Here is a 23,445-nt window from a genome sequence, read left to right as displayed (position 1 = left end):
TTTTAGGCTGTGAAAAACAAGCAAAAGTTATAATTTGATTGATTTAGAATGAGTATTTTATGCCAAACTTTTAGTCTAAATGTGATATGGTAGTGTCCTATTAATCCCTAGCTGTACATCAAACAGATACCATAATACTTTGTTCGCTGCACCTTATAATAACAAAAGTTCATACCAAATTTCAGTCAACTTGGTCCAGCAGTTTTAAACTTTAAATTTCAATGTCGAAAAAGTCATGTGACATCATTTGTAAAAATGCAGTTTTATTTTTAAACATGACTCAAATAATGAGTGGGATCACTTATATACTACATTGAAGAATATAATAAGAGTTGTCTACTTGACAATTTTTTTTTTTTGTATAAGTTTTAAAATATTGTACAAACAAATAAAAATGCTAAACTAAAATGATTTTATTGCATTCCGGGTAACGCCAGGTCAGTACAGCAAGTCTAAAGGGATATGTGTGTGTGTTTGTATGTCTACTAAAAAATTCTGTCATCCACATTGGATTGGCATGAAACTGGTACCATATTAAAGAGCAATGCCTTGGATGCATAATATGTGAAAAAAAAAAAAAAAAAAAGGGTTCATTCTGTGAAGGTCAACTGGGCCCGTTTTTGCGCGTCTCTTTTTTCACAAGTCACGCACATGTTTAAAACGCTTATTTTGCAACGTTATAACGTCATGAGCGTTTGCCTTCTTTCTCTCTTTTGCATTTCACGTCCAAGCTCAGTCATTACGGCTCATTTTTTTTTTTTTTCATTTGCAGGGGCACTCACTGCCATTTTCATTGAAAGAAAAGTTGTTTTGATTTTTTAATTGTTTTTGGTTGGGGGAAGGGAGTTTTTTTTTTTTTTTTCAGTACACAGGCAACCCCAGACACCCACCCGCTAGTATATAATGATATACAGTTAAACCGATTATTGAATTTGTACCTGTTTTGAGGCTACACTTAAGATAATTTGTCCTTAGTCAATGTAGGAGAAACCCTTCCTTTACTAAGACAATTTGTAGTTTTGCTTACTGTCAGAGTGTCCCTTTTTGGGGAGCTAGTTTTCACCCACATTAAAAACGACCTTGTGTTACATTTTGTTTTCGTAGGAAGCAAATAAATACATATATTCTTTCAGGCTTGTCAGGAGCCGAAACTATTAGTGATGGGACGATTCCAATATTTTTGCCGATTCCGTGCTAAATTCCCGATTCCGATACAATTACCGATTTTGATTCTTTATAAATCTCTAATTATTTAACTATAAGACTGTTATTTCCCTGATTTTCATAAAAATACATGTTAAATACACAGATATTTTTCTAAACGTCAAAATACACATGTGGAGTATGATCTATCGATTTTAGTTTTACTATTATTTTAAAATCAATAAATATTTATTATTTTATCATTATTACCAGCAATGAAAGATTTTACTTTAAATAAAATCAAATAATAAAAGACGATTAAAAGAATCGTTTTGGCATCAGAAAATAGGCATCAACTTTTTCCAATTCCGATTCCGATACCCCAAATCTTCTGATTCCCGATTCCAATTAATTGTCCCAAGACTAGAAACTATACTATTACTTTTATTACTGTTATAACCCTATTTAAATGGTTACAAAGAAAATCGAACACGGAAACAGAGTAGCAAAATGCAAAACAAGAGCATACAAAAGTGAAGGCTATTCGTCTTGCTGACGAACAACTTTGGTTGGTCCATCGGATATCAACCCCCATCTTACGGCCTTGTCCTCCGGTATTTCTTGAGTACGGATTAGTCCAATCATAGGTAACACAGGTAGTTCCGCCACAACAATTACTAATGTAGATTTGATATTTGTCTGTCTGAAGTTCAAACCAGACTATTACTTTTATTACTAATGGTTCTAGACCGTTTATGAATCGTATATATATATTCTTTTATTTATGTAAATATCTCTTATGAGAAACTAATTAGGGGAAAATATGAAAAGACCAAGAAAAAAAAAGACTAACACCTAACAGCTGCTAAACTCCTGACCAATAAACAATATGGATTCAGACAAGCCCGTTCAACAGCAGATATCTAAACTGTAGTCTCTGAACGTATATACCGTTCACTGGACAAAACAGGGGTGGCTAGAGCGGTAGCCCTTGATATAACTAAGGCTTTTGACAGGGTATGGCATGAGGGTCTTCTAAGGAAAATTAAATCATATGGTATCACTAGAAGAATACATAATGTAATTAAATCCTTCTTAAATAAGAGAAAAATCAAAGTTGTCCTCAACAGTCGTACATCTAAACCATATGATATAAATGTGGGAGTACCTCAGGAGTCTATCCTTGGACCTTTATTATTCCTGATATTCATAAATGACCTCCCTGATAAAATTGTTTTGGAGATGGGTATATTTGCTGATGACACCACTCTCTATAACAGGCATGAGGGGAAAACAAATGAACACATATCTAAGGAAATGGCAGAAACACTAGAGGAAGACCTCCAATCTGTAGTGGAATGGGGACAAAAATGGATGATCACATTCAATGCTGCCAAGACTAAGCTTGTTTCCTTCAATAACTACAAGAAACCTTCTCTACCACCAATAGCAATGGCCAAGAACACATTGCCTGAAAGTACTTCTTTTAAACTCCTCAGCCTAATGTTTACAGGGAACATGAACTGGAATATATACATTGAGAGCATTGCCAAGGCTGCTGCAATGAAGGTGGGCTCTCTCTACCGTGCTAGAAAATTACTTATGCTTGAAAGTATCCTGTCCTTCTATAAGGCCACCATTCGCCCATGTATGGAGTACTGTTGTCACATTTGGTGCATCTGCTGCTTGTCTATCACTCCTGGACAGGGTTCAAAAGACAGTCGCCAACCTGATAGGTCCTGAACTGTCATCTAGGTTTTAGCCTCTGTCCCATCGACAAAATGTTGCATCCCTCTGCCTGTTCTACAAATACTTTAATGGTGAATGCTCTGACGAATTGTACCTCCTCGACATGACTACCCCGGACAAACCCGACAAGCAACTAAGTCCCACCTCTTTACAGTAGAGATCCCTAGGTGTAAGAAAGCCTTTTACTCCAATAGTTTCTTCCCCAGAACTGAAAATCTTTGGAACTCCCTTCCGGGATCCTGCTTTCCCAACTGTACTGATATGCAGAAGTTCAAGTGTAATGTGAACAAACATCTTTCTACTTATCCCTCTTCATAATGCCCCCACAAATTATGTCCCCGATAGTAGCCCCCAACTTCAAAGTGGCACTGTTTGGGGTGAAAATTGAATAAAAAAAAAAGAAAGGAAGTGGTAGTTATGGATGGACTTGAGTGCAAGAGGGATAAATAAAGACCTGTCAGAGATCTTATCAGAGACGCCCCATGGGGAAATATTTTTTCTCTTCCTGCTGAACAGTGTGCAACTGAGACCACTGAATGGTTCAAAACTGCAATCGAAGCGCATGTTCCCATGCGGAAATTCTATAGCAAGCCCCACTCTCCCCAATGGTTTACTTCGACTTGCGCAACTGCCATTGCTCAAAGGCAGCATGCATTCCGCAGGTTTAACCGAAATAAGCCCAGTTCAAACAGACAAAAGTACAAAGAAGCTAGAAGTAACGTTAAGAAAGAAATAGCGACAGCTAAGAGGGAATTTACGGAAACCACTAAAAAACGCATCGAAGCACAAAAATTAGGAACTCGTGACTTCTGGAAAATCTACAACAGTGTAGTAAATAATGGGCAATCAACAATTCCCCCACTAACCAACAATCACGAGGTTCTTTGCTCAGCAACCGAGAAGGCTAACATGCTTGCCAGTCGGTTTGCCTCCAACTCTACACTGGACCCTCTAAACCACCCCCTACCTGACTTTCCTATGCGGACAGACGCCACCCTAGACGATCTGGAAATCACCCCTGCTCAGGTGCATGCTATCATAAAAAACCTTGACACTTCCAAAGCATGTGGACCCGACCTCATCCCAGCTGTGCTATTAAAAAAGTGCTCAGCCGAAGTAGCTCCAGTTCTCTCCAAACTCTACAACAAATGCCTTAATGAATCTTGCTTTCCGAGCTGTTGGAAAACTGCTTCTGTGGTACCAGTATTCAAGAATTCTGGCGAAAGAACTGACCCATTAAATTATCGCCCTATTAGCCTTCTCCCACTTTTCGCCAAAATATTTGAGACCTTAATTAACCATGCTCTAGTCCAGCACCTTACAGATGCTAAACTTCTGACCGACCATCAATATGGATTTAGACAAGCCCGTTCCACGGCAGACATCCTCACTGTAATCTCTGAACGCATATACCATTCACTGGACAAAGCGGGAGAGGGCAGAGCGGTAGCTCTAGATATATCTAAGGCTTTTGACAGGGTATGGCATGAGGGTCTCCTCAGGAAGATTAGATCTTACGGTATCACTGGTAGAATACTTAACATAATTAAATCCTTCTTAGATAAGAGAAAAATCCAGGTTGTCCTCGACGGTCGTACGTCTAAACAATATAATATAAATGCGGGAGTGCCCCAGGGATCTATCCTTGGTCCTCTGCTGTTCCTGATATTCATAAATGACCTCCCCGACAAAATTGCCTCTGAGATGGGTATATATGCTGATGACACCACACTCTATAGCAGGCACGACAGGAAAACAAATGAACATATATCTAAAGTAATGGCAGAAACACTAGAGGATGACCTCAAATCAGTAGTGGAATGGGGACAAAAATGGATGGTAACGTTCAATGCCACCAAGACAAAACTGGTTTCATTCAATAATTACAAGAAACCTTCTCTACCACCTATAGCAATGGCCAACAACTCTTTAGCTGAGAGTACGTCTTTCAAGCTCCTCGGCCTAACGTTCACAGGAAACATGAGTTGGAACAATTACATCGAGGGCATTGCCAGGGCCGCTGCGAGGAAGGTGGGCTCTCTCTACCGTGCTAGAAAACTTCTAACACCCGAAAGTATCCTGTACCTCTATAAGGCCACTATTCGCCCATGTATGGAGTATTGCTGTCATATTTGGGCCGGTGCATCGGCTACTAGTCTCTCGCTCCTTGACAGGGTTCAAAAGAGAGTCGCAAATCTGATAGGCCCTAAACTGGCATCAAAACTTCAGCCTCTGTCCCATCGTCGAAACGTTGCATCCCTCTGCCTGTTCTACAAGTATTATAATGGTGAATGCTCTGAAGAACTGCAAGCACTTGTGCCCCCACGACGTGAACACCCTCGACAGACCCGACAAGCTACAAAATCCCACCCCCACACTGTAGAGATCCCTAGATGTAAAAGATCTTTCTACTCCAGTAGTTTCTTCCCCAGAACTGCTAGACTTTGGAATTCCATTCCAGGTCACTGCTTCCCCAACTGTACTGACATGCATAAGTTCAAGTGCAACGTGAACCAACATCTCGCTGCCCTAATCCCTACATAGTACCCCAGTAGATGTTTCCCCTGATAGTAGCCCCCTACATTAAAGTGGCAATGTGCCTTGTTTGGGGTGAAAATGTAATAAAAAAAAAAAAAAAAAAAAAAAAACCTGGTTAGAGATAGGTTAGTTTCAAAGTTAGTTTCTAAAAACCATCCAACACACGCAAGCATGTAAAACGGATGATAATGATAATCTAGAAAAAAAAAAAAAAAGAAAAATATGTATAAGATTTAAATTTCAACATTTTGTCCAACTTTCTATTGATTTTACTGCAAAATTACTTTGAATAATATATATTCTTTCATGTCCATCTAGAGCTGAAATTACACTATTACTTCTATTACTAATTAGTATGGGTGCCTAGGGTTGCCTGAGTGTTTGGAGGTGTGTGTTAAGTAAAAAAAAAAAAAAAGTGGTAGTAGCCAGGCAGGTAGGCTCGAACCCGTACCATGAAGGAGGAAAAGAATGTGAAAAAAAAAAAAGTGAGGTCTTTGCTGTTGCACCCATCGCCAAATCGGAAATGATGAATGGTTAAATTAAGGCTAGTCAATCGAAAAGAGGGGATGACTTCCGAAAATATTGGCAAAAAGAGCGACTCCTCACTGTAGAAAAGTGGCTAGTTCAGAGTAAAGGAATAAATGTTTTCAGCCAATTGTTTGATATTTGTCGTCCGAAGGGTCAAGCTTCAAAATGCTACCGGTCTTGTGAAAATCCGTCACCTCTGTCAAAAGTTTTAGGCAAACATACAAACATACATGCATTAAAACACACAGGTGAGATTTATATTATAGACTAGCGGGGGGGGGGGGGCGGAGTACCCGGCGTTGCCCGAGTGTTTGGAGGTATGTATGGTCAGGCGGTGGTGGGGGGTGTCAATCAAAACATAAGAATAAGCGAAGTAAAAAAAACAAAAAAGAAAACAGAAAAACGAACGTTAAAACTTATCTGAAAAATAAAGCGGGGGGGGGGGAATCAAAACATCGAAAAAAAAAACCCACAAAAAACTAACGTAAGGCAAACGAATGATGTTAAATGTAAAAATCGAAAAACAAAAACAAAAAAGAAAACAGAAAAACGAACGTTAAAACTGCTTTAAAAAATCTGAAAAATAAAAAAAAAAAAACCCAAAAAACACGTGAAAAATGGCTTAAATAAGCCTGTTTCAATATTAAAATTTAAAAAATCGGCGGGTACCCGGATGTTTTTTGGTGTGTGTGGTCGGTCAGGGGTGGAGGTGTTAATGAAAACCTAAGAATAAGCGAAGTAAAAAAAAAAAAAACAGAAAAACGAACGTTACATGAAAAATGGCTTAAATAACCCTGCTTCGATATTTAAATTTAAAAAATCGAAAAAAAAAACAAAAAAGAAATCTCACACCACGATTGGAACCCAAAACGTTTAGATAATGAACCAACGCTCTAACCAACTGAGCTAACATGAAATTTAGTCAGTTCTTCAACTATTTAAACTAAATCAGGTCATGACGTCATCTGACGCATGTGTAGAACCGATCTCGTCATGAGAGGACGTTATTTTGTTGAACTCCCCCCCCCTGTAAAAAACTGTTGATTTCAGGGTGAAAAAAATGAACGTTTTTGGCCAATTTTTTTATATTTTTCAGGCGAAGGATGGAGCTTCAATATGATACCAAGTTTGTCAATTTTTGTTCTGTCTGTCGAAAGTTTTTAGCAGACACAGAAACACACATACATACATACAAACATACATACACACATTTTCCCTTTTATATATATAGATGGAGATTTGGTGTCTGAAGTTGAAGCTATTACTTTTCTTAAGAAAAACTAATTAACATAAAAAATAAAAAGAAAGGAGGAAATGAATGATTTTAGTAAAAAGACTTGCAGGTAATACAATTAATCTTTTAAAAGCAGTTGTCTGTATGTGTGTTTGTATGTCTAGTTAAAAGTAGTAAATGACAAAACAAATACCTACAAAATTGGTATTTTCTTGATCGGTATTGTCCTGGGTGAATAGTATGTAAAATTAAAAACAAAATTATTCATTGACTAAACTGGTGTAGATTTCGTCAGCAGGGGGGGGGGGCAGTTTTCCAGCTAGATAATATACTAATTAAAGGGAGTAACTGATATTTTTAATCAAGTTGTTAATTACCTTATGCTAATGCATTCTTCAAAGAATCCATAAAATGAGTTGTGTGTGCGCGTGTGTTTGAAGAGAGGAATGGGGTGGATAGAAAAGAAAGCAGGGTCGGGGAAAGGGAGGAGTAAAAAAAACAAAAAGGTAAAGAATGTTACTTTTGACGTGGGCAATGCTGGGTAGCCCTGCTAGTTCCTGATATCAACTTAATCATAACAAAGAATACAACAATAATTTAACCAATTGCTATAATGGTGGGAAAAGTAAACATAGTCCTTCTTCTGTCAGGAAATGAGGCTGATACGCATTCTTCAGTTCTGCCCATACTAACCAAGGTTCACTTTGGCATCATTCTAACTAGCTATGCAGACTGTCTCACCTACTTCTACCTTCCCATCTGGTAATCCCTTGTTTGTCGGTATGAAGTATCGATCAGTCCTAGGAAATCTTTCTCCTAGGTATTACCCATTCTTCAAGAGTGGGTATTATAACTAATCGCCTAATGCACCTCCTACCGCGGAATACCTTCAATTTCAGGTCTCAAATTGTTTTGTATTTGAGGAGCTCTCCTTTGAGACAGTGGCCTTTCCTGTTCTTAGGTTTTGTGGCACAATTTTCTTAACTGGAAAGAAACTAAACACCTAGGCAACATACCAGTGTTACATATTAAAGTGATTAAGTTAGCTTGTGTGAATTTTGACAAGGATCACACTGAGTGCATAATGATAACCGAGATCAATAAAACAGAATCGTTCCCAGAATTGGATGAAACATGGATGATAAAGCAGAGGCAACAGGTCTAATGGTAGACAAAACACAAAACAGAGTTGAACAATGACGAAGGACGTCACGTTTTCAAGTTGAAAGACAACTAAGGTTTTTAGATTAGTTCTCTCCAGGAAGCCACGCGAATGAGATACAACTAATAATGTAGGATAATGAAAGGCAGATGTTACTTCCATATTTGTCAGTCAGTGTCACTCATTTCTCAAGTTAGTAATGAAGTAAATAACTAGATAAGATAACATTAGTTTCTCCGAATAAAACATTGAAGAAAACTCAGCAAACGTCACCATTGTGTTACTTTCTTCATTGAAAAGAAGTGACGATGATGAGAATAAAATGACAAACATGTGCATGTATGTATAAAGACTTTTATTTGCTTTATTAATTAATGAAAATGTTACATCAGCCACGGTTCGCTTTTGCATCATTTTGTCTATCTAGGGACTATCCTATGCAACCCTTCTTGGTGGGAATGAGTCCATCCTCCAAGGCATTACCCTCTCCTTATTTTTAGCGGAGGAGAGGGTGGGAGTATTGCTGATCGGCTGAGGTGCAACTAATAGGAAAATACTGATGGGTCTGTACTTGACTATATTTGTAGGCAAGCAGACTTTTTCCTCGGAGGTGGGAGGTTGCTTTGGTGCTTGTGTAATATAATGGGATTTCAAATAAATGCAATTTAAGTAAAAAAAAAAATGATTATTTACTTATGTGTCATGTTGAAATAAGTAGAAATTTTAAAAAATTACGAAAAATGATCGCAAGTACATGATCGTGTTTTTATCTAAAATGCATTTTTTTGAAATCCCATTGTACAAGCACCGCTGATTTACTCATCTTCTGACCTTGTGCCACATTTTGTTTGTGTGAGAAGCATTGTCAGAATGAGGGAGAATTTGGTTCTGCACTAAGAGACCATCCTCCCTTAGTGGGGGAGGGAGAGAGTATTGCTGATTATCTGAAGTACCTCTAATGGGAAAATGCTGACGAGTCCATACTCGGTTATTTTTGTATGTGAGCAAATTCTTCTTCCTCGGAAGGTGGGGAGGGCGAACTGGCTTCCCCACCTTCCGTCCTTGTGCCACATTTTACAGCTGTGGGAAGCACATAAATAAATGACACCTGTGTTGTTATTGTTGTGTTCCATACAACGAGGAGAAGGAGAAACCAAGTTGCGTCAGCAGGAAGGCCTGGCATGGCTTTAGTCCGACTGGCCATTGTTGAAAGAGACTTGACAATTATAGAGAATCGATTCAAATGGAATTCAGCAAAGAAGAAAGAGAAAAAAAAATGTTTTCTAGATTTAGGACATGCTAACAATTTCCTTCTTTAAGTTAAAAATAAAATGTTTAAGAATGTAGAGAGTTAGTCAAATTTATTTACCTGACAGCCCCAACCCCTTTCACCACTGCAGTTAGGGTTAGACTATGTTCATTTAACGCGGGGGGGGGGAAGTGACCCTCCCCTTCCTCACAAAGGAGAGCTCTCTCTCTTAATGATTGTAAAATTTGCTGTTATATCGCCCTGCCCTACCCCACAACATCTTCGGCATTAACAGGTGTGAGGCTGCCTAAGGTGACCAGTAATAATAATAATTCAAGTGAAATGTAAACAGACATCTTGCTGCTCAACTCCCGACATAGTATCCCCGTAAATTACGTCCCAGATATTAACCCCCTACATCAAAATGGCACTGTGCCTTGTTTAGGGTGAAAATGTAATAAATAAAAAAAAATCTGATCATTCCTTTTGAAGGAGGGGGTAATACTTGGCAGGACAACTCCTGAGATCGAATAGATAATATTCCCCGTTCCTTTCTTACTTCCAAAAGGACGTTATGGCAATGAGTGCCCTTGTTAGAGCGTCAATATCTTAGGTAATTACCAGTTTGGAAAGTTACATTTCGGGTTTTGCTTTGGGGTGTTTGTAATGGGAGAAAGATGAGAGACATGTCACACGAAAAGAACAAAACAAAAAAAAAAATAAGGAGTTAAGAGGTATGCATTCACATAAGAGGTATTTTATATGTGTTTAGAAATAGAGGATTACATCAATAGAATGCATAGAATGTTCGTGAATATTAAGAGTTCTTGTAGAGCAAAAGAGAGACTTTAGTTGAGATATAGAAGAGTTCCAATGTCAACAGTTTTAGTGTCATGCGTCGCATGGGTCTGCTGAAATATTGTATCAAAACTTATCCGCTCAATTATATGCAATTATATTTTCTTAATTAAAAGTAAGAATGTTAATTGCTATTTCTATTATTAGAAAGAAATTGTGTGTGCCTCCATTAAGTTGCGATTGATTTTAGTCATCTTTTTAGTGCCAACAGGCTGTGCACTTTTTGTTGTTCTTTGGTGAATAAAGATTTCTTTTGATTACTTTTTTCTTCATTTTTTTTCTCATTAGTGGTACAAGAGCAGTTGCTATTTTACCTCTTGCTTAACGGCTGCATCTCGTGCTTTCCTTTTGTCTTCATTTCTTTATTTTCTGTGTCCTTTTTTTATTGTTTCATTTTTTGTTTTTTTAGTTTTTGGATGCCATTTTCTGTTTCTGGTATTCCATCACGTCAGGATCACCATTTATGGAGGTCGTTTTGCGGGTCACCACTTGTGAAATCTCCATTTTATTTATTGGGGCCTTTAACCTGTGATAAAACATACTGTGAAAACAAACAAAATACAAATTCCAAGATATGAATTCACTGTAATTAATTTTTTATATCTGCAACAAAAATAAATATTTACAGTATGGAAATAAAATGGCTTGTGAATGTTTGTGGACTTCATTTAAGGCAAAGTTTATGTTTGGTCCGATATATTAAGAAAAGTTAGCATTTTGAGTCCTTGTGCGTGGAAGAAACTTGGAGAATGTTGCATGCCTTCAGTCTATGCGTGTCCCGATTTCTTTTTCCAACTCTCCCACCTATGACACTTTTTTTTAACACTTTCGCGCGTAAGTCCTCGATTCTGATTGGTTGAAAAGCCTTTGATGAAATTCAGAGGAAAGAAAAGGAAAGGAAAGAGAGAAAGATAAAGAAAAGAAGAGGGGAAGGTATTCTATAGTCGTAGTAATAGTGGTGGTGGTACAAGGTACCACAAAGTCTTAGCAGAGACCGATGTAAATATATTATGAAGGTCACGGCTAAGCCCCCCCCCCAATGAAGAACATTCTGTACGGTAGCCATATTTGTAGTGATATTGTCACCTTTCTCAGCACTATCAGATATAGAACGCTACAGGAAGGAGGAGATACTACCTGGGAGAATAACCACCTTAAACCAACAAGAACAGATACAAGGTACATTTATTTTCGTCTCAGGAGGTGTGAGGGGGGGTCTGATATTTTATCTTTCTTTTATTTTTAACAGCAGAAATAACAATAACCACGTTTTTGCTAATCGATTTATTTACCTGAAACGAGGTCAACATTAACACACACCATTCCACTCACCTACCGTGTAAAGTAGGAAATAAATTTTATATTGATTTTTTTTTTAAAGAATAATAGCCAAATTATTACTTTAAATAGTATTTTTAAATATAAATTAATCCGATGTTTTCAATCATTAGTTTATTAATATATAATTTTGTAACTAGATGATTTTTAAGCTTTTAAATTTAAGATGGCTGTCATTGAAACAAGATTAAGTGCTTGTCCAGAATTTCCCTTATATACAAAAAAAATAAAAATAAAAAAACCTGTACGATATACGTACCCGTGAAAACACGAAAATATCATATTCCAAAAATCACTAGATTGATCAAGAAGTTTTATTTTTAAAAAGAAAATCATTTTTAATCGGATTTGAGTTTTTCCAATGTCATGTTAAAATTGTCTGTCTAAAATTTTGCAAGTTTGAATTATTTAGAGTTATCTTCCTTGTTTTCACAACAATTTTATGATTGTATTGTTAGTTCTAGAAATTGATTTTCTTCGAGTTATATTGATTTCATTAACACAGACTTTAGAGGCTTTTTCGTAGTATGTAAGAAATATTTAATTTATCTTTTAATATCTATGATGCTTTATTTTAATAATAATAATAATAATAATAATAATAATAACAACAAAAAAAATAAATCCACTTAAAAATATAACTTCAGTAAAGTTGTTTGTTGTTTACACAAAATAACACATTTTAACCAACATTAAAAAAAAATCCAGGATTAATAAATACGGAAAAATTTCATTAAATTTGGTTGATTTCTTGAATTCTGGAGAATTTTTAATTGAAGGAAGAGGTGAATATGTTTTGTTTTTTTTTAACATTTTGTGGAGCGTTTATTCATTTTTACACGTACCTATGTTTAGTCATCAATTTATTAACTGAACAAAACTCTTATGAAATTAGAACTAAGTTGGTTAATATAATACTATTGCAATCGCATCTATCTTAAAGCTGTAAAGTTCAAAATAACATCCTTTTCTTGAAATGATTCCCTCTCCCACCAAGTATACTTTTTTTGAAGAATATTTTTAAAAATTGTTTCTGACTGTTGACGAAGGTGAAGTATCCCTTGAATTTCTTAGACATAGACCCCCCCCCTCCAGAAAAAAAATATGAAAAGTTTAGATATTCCTACATAACAAGACCCATAAACTTGAATGCCTACTAGACACTATCCTCGAGTGTTTAAGGTCTCTCTGTACAGGGGTTTGTCAGAACAATCTGGCATGAGGATACTTTTCCATAGAAGTAAACCCTGACCAAATATTCAAAATCACATAGTATTCGCAGCCCAAATAAGATCTCCTCACTACGGCTACCCCACAGCTTTTCCGAGGAACGGTGCACCTTCTCCAAGTGATATTACCTCAAGTAATAGCACGAAACTGGATACTCCACCAGACTAGATAAATTCTTGTCCTGGAATCCAGTAAGACCATGAGACCAACGTAAAAGATATACTACAATGTACAAAAATGGTTAATTGGGGAGAAGAAAATTATGTTCTCAATTTCTTTACTAACTCAGTGCTTGAGAGATAAAGAACTTTAATGGAACATTCGAATATCTATGTATCTCATATAGACTTCAAGTGTCAGCCCCAGGTCGTGGGCCTCTTGATTTCTGAGAACTCCGACTGAAGTAAAATAAAACAAAGGCAAAATTAGTAATTGACTGTTCGGAGATCGGTTGACTATTCCCGGTTTGTTCTGTAAATCACAATCGCAAACATTTTTGCTTTTTTTTTTTTTTTTTTTTTCTTAAACTTTTTCTTCCCCTAGAAGAAAAAGTTTAAGAAAAATGAAAAAAAAAAAAAAGCAAAAATGTTTGCGATTGTGATTTACAGAACAAACCGGGAATAGTCAACCGATCTCCGAACAGTCAATTACTAATACTAACTAACTGTTCGGTAACAATTCAACTATTTCCATTTTTTCGATTGAGATTTACGGAACAGACTGGAAATAGCTTGAAAGCTGCATAGAAAATGGAGAAGCAGCAAAAATTAATTACCACATCCTTAATATGAAAGGCTAGATTAATTGACACTAACCTTAATTTTATTCATCTTATGTATTCATTTATTGGTTACCAATTAGGGTATTAAGACCATATGACAAGATTTTTGAACCTCTTCTGTCAAAAAGAGTCAAGTATCACTAGTTATAATGCCCATGAAAATACTTGAGGGTAGGGTCACTGGTTCAGTAAGAAAATTTGTAGTAACATAGGTCTTGGTGGTCTTTCCATTCTGCAGTCAGGCTTGACTTGAAGGCATTCATGGTGTGGAATAGTCCATTCCAAACAGGAATAACTCTGTCAGAGAAGAACTGCATCTTCAGGCTGTGACCCCTGGTAGATGGGTTAAGGGATGGAGTGTTGCCACAATTGGTACAAAGTCTGTTATGGTGGACATTACTGAGACACCATATTGTTTTGTAGCCTGTATTATATCAGCATGTTGTCTGTAGAATTCAAAAGTAGGTAGGTTGAGACAGGTGAGGCATTCGAAATAGGACTAATCGGAAATGCCCTGTATAAGTCTTGTTGCTCTATGTCGGACCTAGTCTTGGGTGTCCTTTTTCTTTTTTAACTTCAGGTACCAGATCGCAGAAGTATAATCTAAGTCTGGGCGAATTAGGGGCTTATAGAGAAGCATGAAAAATGTTGTGTCCAGAGTTGTAAAAGTGTGTTTGATGGCTCCGAGAACTGGTTTGCTGTGTTGATTTTGAATTCAACAAATAAAAGACAACTTTGGCCAATGATCACACCAAGATGCCTCTCCTCATCAGTCATTCAGTGTTCAGCAAATACTATCATTATACCTCATGGTATATTAATGTTTAGAATTGTTATTGCTTAAATGCATTGTTGCACACTTCTCAGGATGGAATTGCATGCACATGATGTCTGCCCAGGATTGGAGTTGGTCTAAGTCGCTCTGTAGACTGAAGTGCTGGGTATCCTGTAAATCAGTAATCACTCAAAAAATCTTGGTATTACCAGCAAAGATGAGAATGAAACTCTTCAGCATCTCTGGGATATAAGCAATGAAGAGGATGAAGAGCAATGGATCCAGAAGAGAACTCTGTGGCACACTTCTAGTAACATTCGTCCAGTTAGAGTAAATTCCATTGACCACAACTCTGTTTTCAGTGTGTGAGGAAACTACAAACCTAATGCAGGGTATAATCTCGGATCCCAAAGGCATTTAATTTTATGAGAAGTTGCTCATGTGCTATGGTGTCAAAAGCCTTAACGTAATCCAGAAAGATGAGATCAACTGGTAAATTATGACTCAGTGCATCTGTCCAGATGTTCAGAACTTCAATGAGGTTAGTAATACTTGACTTGCTGGAAGTAAATCCTTGTTGTTGTTTTCACAGTTTGGTTTTCTTGAGATGATCAGTAGTGCACTCAGATATTAGGTGCTCCATGATCTTGCAAACAACTGATGGGAGAGAAACCAGTCTGTAATTGGCTGAGTTGAACTAGTCGTCCTTCTTAAAAATAGGGGTTACAGTGGCAGACAGCCACTGACAAGGTGTATATCCATTGGAAAGACTAGTATTGAACAGGATGCAAAGGGAAGTAGCAAGTATGTGGGCAAGTCAAGGAAAAAAATAGTAGTAGTCAATAAGTCGTTAATGTTAATAAAGGATGTGTTTAATAATATTCTGTGCTTCTACATTTTCTTTGCAGCCTTCAAATCGTAAACTGCTTCAGCCATTTCCAGCCTGTTCTGTAAATCGCAATTGGAAAAATTTGTGCCAATATAGATCATGTCCCGGAGCCGGAGAAGCATCCAAATGTAATACCTACTTAATTAAGAAATAAAATCCCACAATTTAAGAAATATTCTTTTTATTAATTTCTTAAATTGTGGCAATTTATTTTGCAATGATATAAAAATCAGTAAGTCTGTTTTTTTAACACTGTTTTCATTATACGCCGTTGCCTTTCAACTGTTGTCGTAACTCGTTACCAGATTTTGCTATTGTCCAATATTGTTTACCATGTGACTCGATCCATACATCCATCCTAATAATTTTATATGATTTTGAAAAAAAAAAAAAAAAAAAAAAAAATGTCACATGATCTTATGGAAAAAGAAGATAATATTTTCGGTTTTGATTAATATTAAAGTTTGTTTAAGTGTATGTTCGGAATAAGACCAAACAGTACTTTCACAATTCAGATGAGGAGCTCTAGAGAAAAAAACTCTTCATGGAATTTTTGTTTAGATAGATTACGTACAGATAGAGAGTAAGGGAAATTGCTGATAGTTGTTATAGCTAGACGAGTCTTTGATATGAATGACTTACAAGGGGTAACTCAATTGAGCACCTACCATGAAAATGTTAATAAGAGAGCAGAAAGAGGCAGCAAGGAGGAGAAAAAGACATCACTTTTCTAAAATGTTTTGTTTTTGTTATTTTTAAATTTTTTCTCGTTTCTTTATGACAAAATGATCTTTTACGAATAACTAATTTTAAATCATTTTATTACTAACTTTTCAACATGACCCCCACCTCAAAAACACGCACAAAAACTTACTTCTGGTGGTGCGATAATTTCATGTTTAAGTTTATATGCAGTTAAATAGAAAATTTCGACTAGTATTAATAAAAAAAAAAAGAAAAAAAGTCCCTTATATTTTTGCCAGCTTTTATTTTATGTATTCATGCAAATAATTTAGGTACTTATACAGTATAAAGACCAGTGGTTTACAAAACATCGGAAGGCGCCAAAATGCTGAGTGCCTTAACTTTAATAAAAAAAAAAAAAATCATAAAAAGGAAACATTTGTTTGCTTCCACTGGTTTAATATTTAAAAAAAAAAATTTTTTTTTTAAATATCATAAAAGGAAATATTTGTTTGCTTCCACTGGTTTAATATTAAAAAATTAAAAAAAAAATTTTTTAAATCGGTAAATTTTTACTTACTTTCCACCTCAACAATCACTTTTAAAATGACGAATTGTATGGGCTTCCGGTTATGCTAAAAACGAATATCGCATTTAAATATTCCACAAAACAAAAAGTAGTTTTCTGGATATTAAGCAAATTAGTTCTTTTATGTTATCACTAGTGGCACAAGGGTGCACTCGCACAGTTTTTAAAATCTGAAGTATGCTCATAAATTCAGAAGTGGATTTGGTTTACCTAAACATGGAATGAAAATCAGTAAACATGAAACGAAATGCAAAACCATATGGAAATAATTTATTTCTAAAAAATATTTTGGTTTTAACACGTCTCATGCTGTCATGAAACAATAAAAAAAATAATAAACTTTCATTTTTTTACATTTCTATACATAGTTTGCTTTTTCAAGATCACATAATTTTGTCATAGATATTGTATGTTGTGTTATCAAAAAAAAGATACTTATTTTAAACATCTGTATAAAAAACTTTCTTAAAATGAATAAATTGAATTTTGTAATAAATAATGTGTTACCTTTTTAAATAAAATATTTTCATACGAATATATTTTAAATATCAAAAAAATATTTCTAGAAATGTAAAAAATAAGTTTTTTTTATTTATTAAAACACGAAATGGTTCCATATGGTTTCGTATTTCGTTTCATTTTTAGTGACTTCCATTCCATATTTAGAGAAACCGAGTCCACTTCTGGCATCTTAACTTTGCATACTGAATTTTTTGGACATAGTCTATCCTGATTTGATTAAAAAAAAAAAATCTATATCTATATATCTATAAAAGTGAAAATGTGTGTGTGCGTGCGTGTGTGTGTACATTTCCATACGCAATAACTGTCAATTTTCAGTCTACAAACTCGAAATTTGATATACAGGGTATACTGAGATTTGGGAAAATCTTTGTAATCGGTTTTGGGCCAGAAATTTGGTTGTTAAGGGTCAAAATTCAACGATTTGACCTTTGAGAACTCTACCAAACTCCTCCGCCAATTTTTGGTCTAAAAACTTGAAATTTTAGATATAGGTTCCTTGTATATGGATCTAACTTAATAACTGAATTTGAGCCCGAACAAATAAATGTTAAGGGGTCATAATAGGGGTCAAAGTTTTAAAATATTTGACTTCTGCGGTCTCTACCAAATTACTCAGGCAATTTCTGGTTTAAACATTTGAAATTTTACATAAAGTGTATTCAGAGATAAGGCAAGCTTTTTAATCGGTTTGGGTCGAAAATTTGAGCTACCAATATATAAATATATGTATGTATGTTTGCATGTCTGCCTAAAACCTTTGACAGAGGTGACGGATTTTCACAAGAACAGTATCGTTTTGAAGCTCAACCCTTCAGACAACAAATACCGAAAAATTGGCTAAAAATATTAATTTTTTCACCCCCAACTGGGTAGTTTTCTACAGGGAGCGGTCACTTTTTTCGACGATATTGTCGAAAGTCACCCCCTCTTTTTGATTGTCTAGCCTTAATTTAAACCTCCGTCACTTCCGGTTCAGCCGTGGTCGTAACAGCAAAGACGTCATATTTTCTCCCATTCTTTCCTCCTTGGCGGTATGGGTTCGAGCCTGCCTTCCTACTACCATTTTTTTTTTTTTTTTGCTCAACATACACCTCCAAACACCCGGGCAACGCCGGGCTGAAATGCTAGTAAATAATAAACTATTTGGTTCTTATTCAGACTGACACTTATGGCAGAAATACAGAAAAGTTGGTATGATGTACGTATCAGTTACCGGAACAAAGATGAAATATTTTAAAAAAATCACGTAATCTGATCAAGTATTTTTTTTTTTTTATTATCCAAGTAAAATCCAATTTTGCTCAGTGTCCATAAGGGAGGAAGATGTACCGGAATGGTAAAATCAAGGGCAGACATCCGATTCTCATTCAAATTTTTTTTTTTTTGTGGGGATAATATCAGAAAGAACGGAAATATAAGATTTAAAATGAAACAATTTCATAACATAAAGTGTGTGTGTGTATGTATATATATATATATATATATATATATATTTTTTTTTTGTTTTTCAAAAAATAAAATTTTCAAATAATGAAAACATTATTTTAGAAGGGCTATTTTATATAAGTTTAAAAACAAAATTTGAGTAATATCAAAATGGCTTCGGCCTTCGCTTATCGGTTGAAAACGGCAAATTTGTTTTTCGAAAATATAAATAAAACCACTCGATCAATTTTTGTGATTTTTGGAATAATAAATAAAAGCTTTTTATTCATTTTTCTTTATCGCCATAAGTGTTAATCTGAATAAGCACTCAAAATTTTGTTTTTTATCAATTGTTCACTCGGCATCTTCCAACGTTTTCTTTAGACCTCCCAGACAATTGATTCCAATGGTAGCTCGATTCTAATCCCGCATGACCACCATAATTTGTTTTTAACAATTTGTTTAATTATGGCGGCCATTCATATTAACTTTAACGATTGTCTACATCATTACACGTCATAGATAATAGACAGTGTTAGCCGATTTGGCGACTCCCCCGTCCAATTACGTGCCACGATTTCTTGTTTGTTTCATATCAATATTGTCGTTAAATATAATAAATGAGAATATTCGTAAACTTTTTTTTTTTTACAATTGGAAATTTTTGTTGTTTTTTATCTTAAAAATTTTTTTTTTAATTATTTAATCTATTATAATATAAAAATCAAATCATCTTGCTTGGGCGTCGAGATGATCCGTTCGGTTTATGAGTTCCGGTTTCAAATTTCTGCCCATGCGTAAATAAATAAAAACAAAGTCATAAAAGCCATTTTTTTTTAAATCGATTGTCTTCTTACTTTATTTATTTTGAAATAGATTTATACATTTTATTTTTCTACACTCCTAACATAAACAAAACGAACATCTATATATCTGTAAAAGTGAAAGTGTCTGTCTGTCTGTCTGTGTACATTTCCATACGCAATAACTGTCAATTTTCAGTCTACAGACTCGAAATTTGATATACAGGGTACTGAGATTTGGGAAAATCTTTGTAATCGGGTTTCGGCAAGAAACTTGGCTTTTAAGGGGTCAAAGTTCAACGATTTGACCTTTGAGAACTCTACCAAACTCCCCCGCCAATTTTGGGTCTAAACAATTTAAATTTTAGATATAGGTTCCTTGAACATGGATCTAACTTAATAACTGGATTTGAGCCCAAAACAATGAATTTTAGGGGGTCATAATAGGGGTCAAAGTTTTAAAAATTTGACCCCTGCGGTCTCTACCAAATTACTTAGACAATTTCTGGTGTAAACATTTGAAATTTTATATAAAGGGTATTCAGAGATACGGCAAGCTTTTTAATCGGTTTGGGTCGAAAATTTGAGCTACCAATATATAAATGTATGTATGTAGGTTTGCATGTCTGCCTAAAACTTTCGACAGAGGTGACGGATTTTCACAAGATCAGTATCGTTTTGAAGCTCGACCCTTCAGCCGACAAAATTGGCTAAAAATATTAATTTTTTCACCCTCAACTGGGGGAGTCGCTTTTTTTGCCGATATTTTTGAAAGTCATTCCCTCTTTTCGATTGTCTAGCCTTAATTTGAACCTACATCACTTCAAGTTTGCCGGCAGTCGTAACAGCAAAGATGTCACGTTTTTCCCCCCCCCCCCATTCTTTTCCTCTTTCATGATACAGGTTCGAGCCTGCCTTCCTACTACCACTTTTTTTTTTTTTGCTCAACACACACCTCCGGGCAACGCCGGGATGAAATGCTAGTAAGTAAATAAACCCGAAATAAATTGGCTTACATTACAAATAAGTTTCGCTTAAGTGTTTTGCTTTTTTTTTTTTTTATTTAAAATAATAAAATACACAAATAATTTTTCCATTATTTTCCGGTGGATGTTGAAACTAAAATACTAAGTAAATTTTATATTCAGGTATTACAAAAATAGAATAGATAACATTAAATTATATTTATTTGCATCCCCACAAAGGCAAAGGTCAGATTGTGCGATTAAAGGGGTATTAAGTTTTTTTGTGTTTTAAATATGCAAATAAAAACGAAACTGTAAATGCCTTTATTTTTAAATCAGCATTTTACATATTTTATTTGTATTTTTCATTGTAAGTTGGAATCGTTTTCAAACAAAAACAAAACAAATATTTTTATGATTTAAACTATTTTAAAGTCTTTTATATATTCTGCAATTGACAGTTTAAAGACGTTAAAAAAAAAACTCAGATCAGCTTGCCCAGTCGTTGAAAACATGTTAATAAAAAGAAACTACTTAACTACTTACACATAATAACATATAACTTTTTTTTTTATAAATAAAAAATAACAAAAAAACAAAAAACGTACAATAAAAAGAAATAAAAGTGACATCTCATAGTTAACTGACTGGTTAAGAAATTGGTGAATTTCTCACTGTAATTGACCAAACGCAATAGCATTTAATTTTCTATGTAGTTGCTTTAGTTTTTTACGATTTAAACTATTTCAAAATCTTTTTTATTGCATTAGATTCCGTAATTGGCAGTTTAAAGACGTTAAAATTGCTCGCAAATTTTTTTTAACCTGTTAAAAACGGGCAAAAGTTATAGCCGTTGACTTATAATAAGTGCTTTATGCATCACTTATAGAGTAATGTACTAATCCGTGTTAATTCCTAACTGTGCATTGTATAGATACCATAATACTTAGTTGGCTTCACCTTATCATTAAAAAAAAAACAATAAAATATTTGCTAATTAATAATTTTTTATTATGTATACAAAATCGAGTGAAGATGATCACACACACACACTTAGGGTATAATTAAGTTTAAAATCTATATTTTTTTCATTTGAATATACTTTCACACGAATGTTTCTGTTATTTATATTACTTGTATTGATCGGACTATTGTTATCTTTTTTTACTTAAAACATATTTTTAAAAATCGATCTGTCAACTATCTTAACATGTACCAAAAAGACTTTATGTAGGCATTAAAAATGTTTATGACGTTTCTGAATTTTTGAGATGAGGATTAGTTATTCGTCTTATTTGAATTCATCGGAGGACTACTGTTCTCATCTTGAGTGTGATTTTTCACGTTTCGGTCAATATAGCCTCCAACCTTCTTCAAGTGTATCTTGTTAAACTCGGGAACGTTTCTATCGAACTCAGGAATTTGGATGGAATTAAAGGGTTCCGCTCGACATTCCATCCAAATTTCTGAGTTCGACAGAAACATTTCCGAGTTCAACAAGATACACCTGAAGAAGGTCGATTACATTGACTAAAACGTAAAAATCACTCAAGATGAGAACTTCGATGAATCCAAATAATACAAATAAAAATGCTTAGTTTTTATTTTTATTACATGAGGAATCCTTTTGTAGTTAAAATCTAATGAGAAATACACATTTTGGATTGAGAAATTTAAACTTTAAATATTGCAAACATTAGTTGAAAAAATAACAAATATCAAACAATGGCTGTCTTAATTTCATTTGATCTAAAAACCTGAAACAAATTCACGTTTTCTTTTTCTTTTTTTTTTTTCTATTTAAACTTAATACATGCAAATTTAAAGAAAATTGATTTTATTTGGTTCACTGCCAAGTTTATCAGTGTGTTCACACATAATCGCCTAAAAGAAATAGATACTTGTGCAGTTTATGGGGTGTTCTGAAATAATATTGTGACTGTTTAGAAAGCCGTTTTTAACATGGAGGGGTGAGGCTTTTTACCTATTCTGTACTTTCACCAAACAATTTAATAAACAAAATATACCATAAAAACAACTAAATTTAATTTGAAAATCCTACCTAAAAAAAAAATAGCACAATCCATAAACTTCACAACCACCCAAATTTACCACAATTTGTTTTTAAATATAATTTTTAATTTTGGGTCCCAGATGGACGCCAAAATTGGCTGGGTAAAAGTTTGGGTTTTTCTTGCTTATAATAGCGTAAAAAAATGGAAGAAAATCCAAGTTTTTTTTTTTTTTTTTTTTGTAAACGAATTAAAATCTATTAAAATCCATTATTCTTCAGCACCTTTTTCTTTCCAGAAAGATAAAAAGCTTGAATTTTATCATATGAAAAGCAGAATAATATAATACTAGAATTTTAGATTTTCCAAAAAAATACCACCATTCACTGCCATTTTTTGTCTCGATGGATAACACATTTAAATATATTCTTTAAAAGGATTTTGGATCAAGTAATTTTTTGTTTTCCTAAATAAGATTTATGATAATTTACTATAAGAATATGCAAAAATATTCTAACATAAGTACCTGAATTTCACATAATTCCATCTTTTATCTCACTCAATAGATTTCACGTGGCGAAATTTAAAAAATCCCAAATTTAATGACAGTTTGGAAGAAACTACGGTAGCTTTCACATGATTAAATGAAGTTCATTTAGTTCTGTAAATTTCCATGTATTTTTAAAGTGTGTTTTGACGATTAAGTGAAGAATCAACTTTATAAGAGTTAATTCTTTTTACATAAGCGATACATGTATATGTATTTGTTGCTTATATAACCTCAAAGTTAAGCAACGACGAAGCAGGTCAGTACCAGATGGGTGACCATTTTAGGAATGCTAAGCTTTGTATGTGTTGGAGACAACTCTTGCATCTAGTATCATGCTTGGTCATCTTGAGCCTGTCTTGCCATCAGGACCAAGTGTTTCTGGACGAGAGAGTGCGGTAGATGCAAGTCTCCCACACTT

The 23,445-nt window shown here is 34.6% G+C and overlaps 1 protein-coding gene and 1 long non-coding RNA gene across 3 annotated transcripts in view; one reads left to right on the top strand and one right to left on the bottom strand.

Moving 5' to 3' along the window:
* LOC145292973 (EF-hand calcium-binding domain-containing protein 4B-like) overlaps positions 1 to 23,445 on the bottom strand; it is a 364,830-nt gene that overhangs the window by 336,898 nt on the left and 4,487 nt on the right. The gene's annotated exons all lie outside the window — the stretch shown is intronic.
* The window catches only part of LOC145292975 (uncharacterized), a 60,452-nt gene continuing 47,735 nt past the window's right edge, over positions 10,729 to 23,445 (top strand). The window contains exons 1-2 of the long non-coding RNA XR_013869638.1: positions 10,729 to 11,640; positions 15,494 to 15,706. This is a non-coding gene — a long non-coding RNA (uncharacterized LOC145292975). The remainder of the gene's footprint in view (positions 11,641 to 15,493; positions 15,707 to 23,445) is intronic.

Source organism: Euprymna scolopes, chromosome 14, assembly GCF_053919585.1.
Source record: "Euprymna scolopes isolate OS-2025 chromosome 14, ASM5391958v1, whole genome shotgun sequence".
Lineage (NCBI taxonomy): Eukaryota > Metazoa > Mollusca > Cephalopoda > Sepiida > Sepiolidae > Euprymna > Euprymna scolopes.
The sequence above is the reverse complement of the archived record's forward strand: the minus strand, read 5'-3'. Positions and strand labels throughout refer to the sequence as shown.